Here is a 9,968-nt window from a genome sequence, read left to right as displayed (position 1 = left end):
ATCAAGGTCAGGAAGGCAGACGTGTGGACACCGAGAAGATACGGCCAATGTCTCGACTATAATGTGGATGAGATGGCCATCAATGGTGGTCCGCAACTCTGCCAGGTTACTTGGGGCCAGCCGGAGGTTCTGGTAGAACAACCGAACGAGCCGCGGGTAAACCGGATTGGCCACCGGGGCCAGAATAGCTGAAATACCGCGGCGAGAAATATCATCATAGGCTGCCCTGGTCAGAATCAACCAGGAGAAGAAAGTAGTATCAAAGATGGACTCATACGCCACTGTAAGGCACGAGTATCTAAGCTCAAATCAGTCACAGACCATGCCGGGCAGTGATGGTAGTGGACTAGGTGAGGGAGGCTATGTCTGCTCAGACCCCTTAGATGATAAAGAAGATGAAGATGTAGAGGCAGAAGAGGCGGAGCACTCAGACTGAGCTGGAGATGGCTCCTCAGGCTCCTCTACTCGCAGTCGTACTCGACGCTGATATGTCTGGTGGGCAATGGTCTTGACTTGAGCCATGGTCTACAAAACAGAAAAACACTTGTAATTGTAGTCAGTATACGAGATACAGAATTGAAAGCACACAAATAGAAACATGTTTGTCAAGTTAGGATAGACAACTCAGAATAAATTATATAAATCTATGCAAGTTATAATGCAGCGAAGGATAGACAGTGACTATTCCTATAAAGTGAAACATGCAAGATATAATAGAGCGGAATGCAACCAATGTGGAAAATGCAAGCATTGGGCATAAAAAAGATAGCATGGAACACAAAAGATGGTATGCAAAATAGTGATATTCGATCGATCATGAAAAAGATGAGATCGATCCTGGTTGGATCAATCAGGATATGGTTGAGATTGATCGTGCTCTGATTGATCAGAGAATTATTGTGATCGATTAAACATATGTAGAAACATGAACAGTCATAGATCTGTGATATGGACAACACGAGGGGCACCCGAGTAAGCTCGTAGGTCCCAATACACCTTAACAAGTCAAGATTGGTCACTTAAGTCAGCACGTGACCCCCAAAATCAAATTAGACCAAAATATATACAAAAATATACATATATATACACACATATCTACACATGCTTCAAAGTTTCAAAAATAGCAATAAATCAAATATGGAAGCTCAGATCTAAGTATGGCAACATCTAAAACATGTAGGTCAACTCGAAAATGAAAAGAGGGAACCCAAAAAGTTATGAAAGTGAGATGAGAGATGTGGACCGAGAGAGATGAGATTAGGATCGAGTTTGGGAAGCTTAGAAGTTCGTCGGAGGTTCACTGGAGATGAGGAAGAAGAAGGGCAGCGATGGAAAAGAAAGAGGGCTTGGGATCGATGTTAAAATCGATCCAAATGACCCTTAGGTTATATTTTTTAAAAATGATCTTCGACATGTTCGATTGATCACTTGGGTGATTAGATCGATCGAACTCCGATCGATCAGGAAGGAACTCAGATCGATCAAACCCGTAAAATGACAAAGTATTTTTGAATTTTTTTTTATTATTTATTTATTTATTTATTTTTTAAAAGTTTTAAATTTGAAGTTCAAAAAGAAGTAAAAGTCAACAAGAAGCACCCAGATCGATCGAACACAGATTAATCGAAACTCGATCGATCTAATAGGTGAAAAATTGCAGACATGTTCGAACGATACACAGAGAGCTGATTTTTCATGGGTTCAAAATTTTTTCTAAGTATGGGATGAAGATCGATCTAAGGGAAAACTAGACCGATCTTGGAATTATTAGAGTGATCAGAAATAAAATTCGCACGATACACAGAGAGCTAAAATATGCAAGAAATTCACACACGATGGGATAGAGAGATGATTGGATGCAGAAATGATGTTCGATCGATCGAACCTCCTCTTGAAATCGATCAAACAGTCATTAAAAGTTTAATTCAAAAATGACAGTGCACGCATGATCGGTTGATCAACTAACATCAACCTTCGCAATAGCACGAATCATTGTAAAATAGGGCTATTGGTCGGGTAAGTCGAACCACTGGGACTGCGCTAGTCTATGGCAACCTTAGTGTCTAGAATTGTTATTAGAATGATAAGGGGTAATAAGGGTTTGTTTGATGGTCACTAAACTAGGAATTCAAAGATGCATAAACTAGTAGGTTGCAAGAATGTAAAAAAGTGAAATACAAGTAGAGAAGAACTAGGGAAATGAATCCGCTCCAACCCTATACACATTCTAGATTGAGATTAAATTGGGAAGATCAACATAAATGATGGTCATGACACATAACAACCCTTGGTTGCTATACTATCCTCAAGAGGTTCATTAAATCAAAAACAAGAATAATCCATCAAAGATTCACATGCTTGAACTACCTAAACTAGGGTGTAGTCTTCAACATGCTCCCTAAGCCAAAGATTATCAAGCCTTTAATTAAATGATGAGAGCACACAAAGTTAAGAATCAAGTATAAACCATCAAAGGGCATCCTAAGCAAAGATTTATCAAAGTTCTCAAACTCCATGCCATTAAAACCATTCCATGATCTAACTTCCATTGTCACTATGGAAATATAAGCAATATGATTAGGAAGAGAAACCATCTAAGACAAGATGAATAGCTCAAAATAATCATGTATAGACATTAGAATTCATTACAACACATTTGATGCTCTAGATCATAAAATCACCAACAATAACACATTGAAATCCCAAAAGTAAAATCTACACTAGAACATGCTTACAAGGGAGGGGCTTCATCACCTCCCTAGAGAAGATTTAGTTACCCATAGGAGCAATGGAAGAAGGAAGAAGCTTGAAGACCTCCTCCATTTTCGTGCTCCCTTCTTCAAGCTTGAAGAACTCTATCTCCTTGCTCTCCTCTCTCCCCAAAATCTGATCCAAACTAGCTTAGGAGATCTGTGGCTCTTATCCCTCTTATCTACCACCAAACTAGGCTCTCTCTCCCCCCCCCCCCCCTAGGAACATCTCCAACCACCTCATAAAGAAGGAAATCAGAAAATGAAGGAACCAAGAAACAAGTGGCTAAAATAGTGATTTTTCGGAGACAAATTGCCCTAAATTCGAGTGCTCGAATTTGGGCCTCGAGCACTCGAAAATTGGGCGAATGCCTATTCTCCATTTGCTCCGCCCGGACCTACTTTGATGAAATGGCCATAACTTTGCGCTCCAAACTCCGAATGACAAATCGTTTGAAGATTTGGAAAGCTAATTTAGAGCTATAAATACTTCATGTTTTAGTGGAGATCCAATTCTCAAGAATGGTTGGTCAAAAATGAAGATCAAGGCAGAATTTCATTGCTGCCAGGCAATTCTGCGCACCTCTGGTAACAAGGCCATAACTCTCTGCTCCGAGCTCCAAATGACAAACCGTTTGAAGATTTACGAAGCTAATTTAGAGCTCTAAATATGCATTTTATAATGGAAGTCCAGATCTTGAGCTTTCTAGGTCAAAAGTGGCAATCAAAATTGAGTTCCACTGTTACCTGAAATTCAGCTTTTGAGCACATTGTTGATAAAAAATCCACAACACCTTTTTTTTGCTCCTTTCGGGCCAAGGAACCAAAAAATGCATAAAAACATAGAAATGAAGACAATCTACATAAATTAACATACAACGGACTTTACTAATGCAATTTAGGACGCTTGAATATACAATTTTCGGCGCTTATCACACCCCTAAACTTACATTTTGCTAGTCCCTTAGCAAAATTACAATGAAAAACTTAATGAAAAGACAACCATGGACATGCTACTACAAAAATATCATCCATGGTAAAATGAGAAATATACATAGCTCAAAAATAACTTGAAACAGAAAAAGAGCTGGAGATGGGGTCATTGGGAAGACTACCTTGCATATATGAAGCATTGATACTAAACACATTTCAACATGCATGTATCAACATTATAGTCCATATAAATAACTCAATTGTCATCTCTTGAATGGAAATCAACTCTAACTTCAGTGAAAGTGGATTGGATTCTCAACATGCGGCTTTTACTTTCTTTTCCAATTTCCAAGCACAAGTTTTCAAATCATTGAATTCCCCTTTAAATGAGGTCCCTAAGGCATGATTTTATTTACAAGACAACTTTTGTTGCTTGTTGACAATTTATTGTAACTCATAAGCGAAACAGAGAATGGTTGTGCAATGCTGAAGTCCCTTAAGCTTTCTAGCCAACCCCGTAGCAAGCGTTAGGCCAACAACTCCCAAACCAGACGGCTTTAGGGTGCTAAGTGTAGAGACACTCCTAGGGTTTAATAGCTCGAGTTGGAAAGGCTACGAACGTCAACTGGTCATTATTTTCTTTCTTTCTCTTTTCCTTTTTTTTTTTTAGACAACTTAAATCATGCCAAAGATATTCATCTATTAGGTTCATCAAATCAGAGTAACTAGGCCAAGGTCAAGGCTGATTAAGTTGCATGCCTCATAGTTAAGTTTCCAATGTGCATCTGTGCATTGTGAAACTTAAAAGAGTGTCAAATCCAGCGAGAATTTAATTGAGACATTTATACAGACTAATTTGAATCTACATGATCATTTCAACTCAAATTTTTCTTTATTTTCAAAAATTTCAATTGCTTCTATACACAAGGTATTAAACATATGTTTCATCTCCGACAAGTGTCAAGTTATACTATCATTGCTTAGCAAAAATTATGAAACCAAAAATGCATAAATGCACCCCCAAACTTGAATGACACATTGTCCTCAAAGTGTGAAGACAATCATACCAAAATAAGAGCAAAAAAAGGGGGGAAAAGAACAATATTACCAAGTGGAGTGACGAATGCAAAGATGTCCATCTATGTGAATGCATAAATGCGTCCCCCAAACTTGGACCCGAAGACCTGCCAAAACAACACTAATATACACAGGTAAAAGCATAGGTTTCGGAATGAAAAACTAAAAGAGAATGAATAACACAAACATGAAGTCTAGTAAAAATCCAAACAAAACATAAATTAGCACACATTAGTCATAAGGTTACAATGGATAACAAAACAATGCCAAGAATGGGGCCAGTTAGAGAGATGAAGCTGGTTCAGGCATTGTGTCGAACAGGTAGTGTGCATGACAAAAAGGAAGAGGGCCAAAGGTTGATTAGAGTGATGAAAACCCAAAAATTTTTTTTAGACAAAATGCTCTCTAGCTTAGAGCATAACAACAATCACACCCAAACTCCACAATTTCCATGCCCATACTCCTTAAAAGGATAACAACAACATAACAAAAAGAAAAAAAATAAAAAGGATGAGAAAACATACCTTGAGAGAAGAATGGAGAGAAGGGAAAGATGGAATTAGGAAGGAGGATGGAGGTGCATGCATGAGGTGGTGGGGTAATTGGTTTGGGGTTGAGGATGGTGGAAGCCGAGAGGAGGGTTGTGGTGAATGCCGAGAGGAATTGTGTTAGGGAAGGTGATGGTTAGGAAGTGAAGTTGCCAAGAGGGGGGTTGAGTGTGGGAAGGTGGTGGAGGAGTGTGCATGGTGGTTCATGCAGGAGGGTGAGAGGTGTTTGGTTGGTTTGAAGGTTTAAGAGGAGGATGGTGGTGGATGGAGAGAATACCGAGAGAGGGAAAGAAGAGTGAGGTGGGTTGGGTTTAAAAGAGAGGTGGCATGGTTCGAGCACTCGAAGTGTGTCTTCGAGTGCTCTAAAATGGGGCAGTGGGCTGGTTTGTTGTGTGAGGAGTGGGTGATTGCGAGCACTCGAAGCTTGGCTTCGAGTGCTCTAAAATGGGGCAGTGGGGTGAGAGGGGGGGTTGGCATGGAGTTATAGGTTGTGGGGTGGCTTGGGGTTGGCATGGAGTGGGGTGGATGAAGGAGCTTGAAATTGCCGAGAGAGAGAGAGAAGGTGAGGTTGGTTTGGTTGGTATGGTTGGTGCAGGCAAGATGCCGAGAGAGAGGTTTGGTTAGGGTGATGGGGGTGTGGGTTTGAGGATGGTTTGATGATGGTGGTGAGGTGGGGGAGGTAGGAGGAGGTTGGGTTGGTTTTGGGTGTGGATGAGGGAGGAAGGTTGGTTGGGTTGTTACATGGCTGGGGTGTGGTGTGCATGGGGTGGGTTGGGTGAGTTGGGAGCCGAGGTGGTGGGTGAGTGAGGAGTTGGCTCCGAGAGTGGGGATGAAGTGAAGGAAGAGGTGAAAGTGGAGAAGGATGGTGGTTGGTTGTTGATGTTGCCGAGAGGTGATGTGCAGTATGCTGTGCAGGAGTGGTGCCCGAGTATGGTGATGTTGGGTTGTGGGTTTGGTTTGCACTCGGCATGGTGGGTTGATGGGGTGATGGAGTGAATTTTCGAGCACTCCACAGGGGAGTTAGAGTGCTCGACAATTAGGCAGCGAGCATGCTAAGGAATTGGTGAAGCTTCGAGCACTCTGGATTGGCCTTCAAGTGCTCGAATGTGAGGCAGTCGCCAAGGGATGCTTGGGATGGAGGTTCGAGCACTCGAAATTGGGATTCGAGGGCTCGAAATGGAGACAGTAGCTGCAAATGATGTGCTGAAATTGGAGTGCAGCTGCGAGCACTCGAACTTGGATTTTGAATGCTCGAAATTAGGACAGTGGTGCATGCAAGATTGGAGGCATCAGCGAGCACTCGACAGGGACGGTAGATTGCTCGAAATTGGATCAGTAGGCTCGAAAATGAATTCATTGCAATGGAATGTGTAATATGAGCAACATGGAAATGGAAGCTATTCAAAATGGAGTCCATACATGGAAAGTCAGTGGCTTGGAGATGAAAGAATGCATGCAATCTAAATACATTATCAGTGGTTACTGTTGCATGCATTGGATGCAATTTGATTCATGTGCAACATCATTCCATGCATTTGCATTTGTAATCTCATTCTATGGGAGATAGTGAGTACTATTGCATGCATTTTCATGCATTTTGATGGATTTGCAACATCATTCCAGGAATTTTGCAAGTTGGCGACTTGGACACAAAAAACTTTGCATGTCATTCCCATGCAATGGAAGAATTTCTGGAAATTTTCAAATTGTGTCTCATAATGCTTGAATGAACTGAAGAAAATTTTCAAATTGCATCATCTTTGGAAAATTTCCAGACTTTGAATGAATTTGAAAATTTTGGAACTTTTGAACATATCTTCAATACAACATCACACAATTCATGGAAGATTTTTAAAACTTGCAATGTCAATCCAATGCATGGATTAATTTTTGAAAATTCTTCAAACTTTGCAATTGTGCCCCAATGCTTGGATGAATTTAGAAAAAAATTTAAACTTGGCAACTTTTCTCTAAAGCTTGGATAATTTTGCAAACTTGTCAACCTCATTCCAATGCATGGGAAATTTTGAGAAAATTTTCAACTTGTTGCAAGAATTGTGCAACAATCACTCTAATGCATGAAAAATTTTCAAACTTTGCAATAATTTGGGAAAATTTTCAAACCTTTCCACATCACTTCAAGCTTTTGCAACCTTACACAATTCATTGAAAATTTTTGAGAAAATTTTTAAGAATGCAATAAAAATGAGAGTTTATGCACATGAGTAGCATTCCAAAGCCAATGAAATTGCTTGAAGGCAATGGAAACTTCTGGGAATGGAAATTAGAATTGAGAAGGTTTAAGAAGCCATGCTAAAATTGTGGAACACAATTAAAGAGCTTGCCAGAAAAATTAAACTTTTGGCTTTTCTAAACCGTTTTTCAGAAAATTTCAAGGCACGAGCAATTGAAAAGATAGGGAAGCCTTGAAGTAGAAAGAATTGCTCCCCATGGGTGCTAAATTTAACGTCGATAGCTAGACGCACCGAGATCAAGTTGGTCCTCCTTACCCTATATCATGTCTCTCTAGAGAGTCATATTTCCCCAGATAGGATAATTCTTTTAAAAGCGGAGGAAGACTTTGAAGACAAAAGTGGAAAAGAGGTAACGGAAAGACCTCAACCCACTCTTCATCCTCAATGAAGAACTTTGGATTATGGGGCTTATTTGGATTATAGGAAGATGGAGTAGGTGAGGGTGCACCTAGCAAAGGCTTTTGAAGGGTTATATTGAGCACGGGAATGCTCGACAACTTATCCTTCAAAATTTCAACATCCTCCTCACACTTATCGGGCGGTTCGGGCTCAATAACTTGAGACAACTCAAGTGTGGGAATGGGATGAGATGCAAGCTCCCAAGAAAGAGATACATTTGATGTTGACCAAGGAAGAGAATGAATAGGTGGATGAATATTAAGCAAAGAATTCACCTCCGAAATGGAATTGTCAACATTAAAATCCTCATAATTAAAATGAGCTAAGCATGTTTTTAGAGGATCCTCCATTAAAGGAGGTGCATCAAGCAAGGGATTATGTAGGGGCTGTGCTGGATTTTTATAGGATACAATCTCATCATCATTAATTTCCTCATTTTGAACCACAAATTCTTCAAATTTTTGTGTGGCTACAATTTGATCTTCACCCACTATTTCTTCATTTTCACATGCGGTAACCACTTGAATATTCTCGTGATGAAAATTACTAGAAGTAAACTCATCATTCATAGAATTCTCTTTTGGATTGACCACAAGTTCAATTGGAAATTCTTCTTCCTTTTCCTGATTTAGAACATCAACCATTTGTTGAATTTGGGCTATTTGGTCATCTAAATCAATTCTAGATTGGGAATGAGAATAGGCAGTGGATTGCATGCTAACAATGTCATCCAACATTTTTTTGTTGGACTCCATCATTTGCGTATGCATAGACTCTATCACTTGTTCGTTGGCAGCTATTAACTCATCCAATGGTGACGGTAGAAAAGGAGAAGAAGAGGGCTGGAAATAATGATCATTGGGTTGAAAATTGGAATGAAAATGTTGCCCAAGAGATTGTGGGGCTGAATTTCCTATGTCAAGCCATAAGAAGTTTTGATGATCTCCTGAACCCGAGTTATAACCATTGAAGTATGGATCACTACCCGGTTCAGAGAAATTTGCATTTGGTTGCTCTAGATAAAAATCCGAGAATTGTCTCATTGGAAGACAATCTCTTGTATAATGTGTATTACTAGAGCAAAAAGCACAAAACGTATGTGGTGTGTAGAATTGAGTTAGAAGATAGTTATCCTCCATCTAGGAGTAATTCAACAACACACAAAGCAATCAACACAACACTTCATCACCATAACCTCCACATATGATATTCCCTTTCTCCTCAATTATCAAGACAAAAATTAAATTGGCCACGACAAGGACCGATGCTTGGAATTGAAAATACATAATAAAGATTAGCCTCGACAGGGGCTTGTAATTTATCTACTTCTAAGCTTAACACATGCATGATATTCACAATTCGAAACTAGAAGGTCAAGAGACTTACCCGGGGTCCTCTAGACTTACAATTTGCTAGCATTCCCACGGCGAGCTTCGAGTTCCTAGAATCTCATTTACAACTTAAAGATGATTAAAACACACAAGGAATATTCACAAAACACGATATTCACAATCAAACTAAAATTTAACCCTAGAACTTTGGTTGCTAAACCGTTTGCAGTCCCCGACAACGGCGCCAAAAATTGATCGGTTGATCAACTAACATCAACCTTCGCAATAGCACGAATCATTGTAAAATAGGGATATTGGTCGGGTAAGTCGAACCACTGGGACTGTGCTAGTCTATGGCAACCTAAGTGTCTAGAATTGTTCTTAGAATGATAAGGGGTAATAAGGGTTTGTTTGATGGTCACTAAATTAGGAATTCAAAGATGCATAAACTAGTAGGTTGCAAGAATGTAAAGAGGTGAAATGCAAGTAGAGAAGAACTAGGGAAATGAATCCGCTCCAACCCTATACACATTCTAGATTGAGATTAAATTGGGAAGATTAACATAAATGATGGTCATGACACATAACAACCCTTGGTTGCTATACTATCCTCAAGAGGTTCATTAAATAAAAAACAAGAATAATCCATCAAAGATTCACATGCTTGAACTACCT

Source organism: Cornus florida, unplaced genomic scaffold, assembly GCF_030987335.1.
Source record: "Cornus florida cultivar Cherokee Brave unplaced genomic scaffold, ASM3098733v1 CherokeeBrave_3.0.0_Hap2_Chr11, whole genome shotgun sequence".
Taxonomy (NCBI): domain Eukaryota; kingdom Viridiplantae; phylum Streptophyta; class Magnoliopsida; order Cornales; family Cornaceae; genus Cornus; species Cornus florida.
This window is presented reverse-complemented; position numbering follows the sequence as displayed.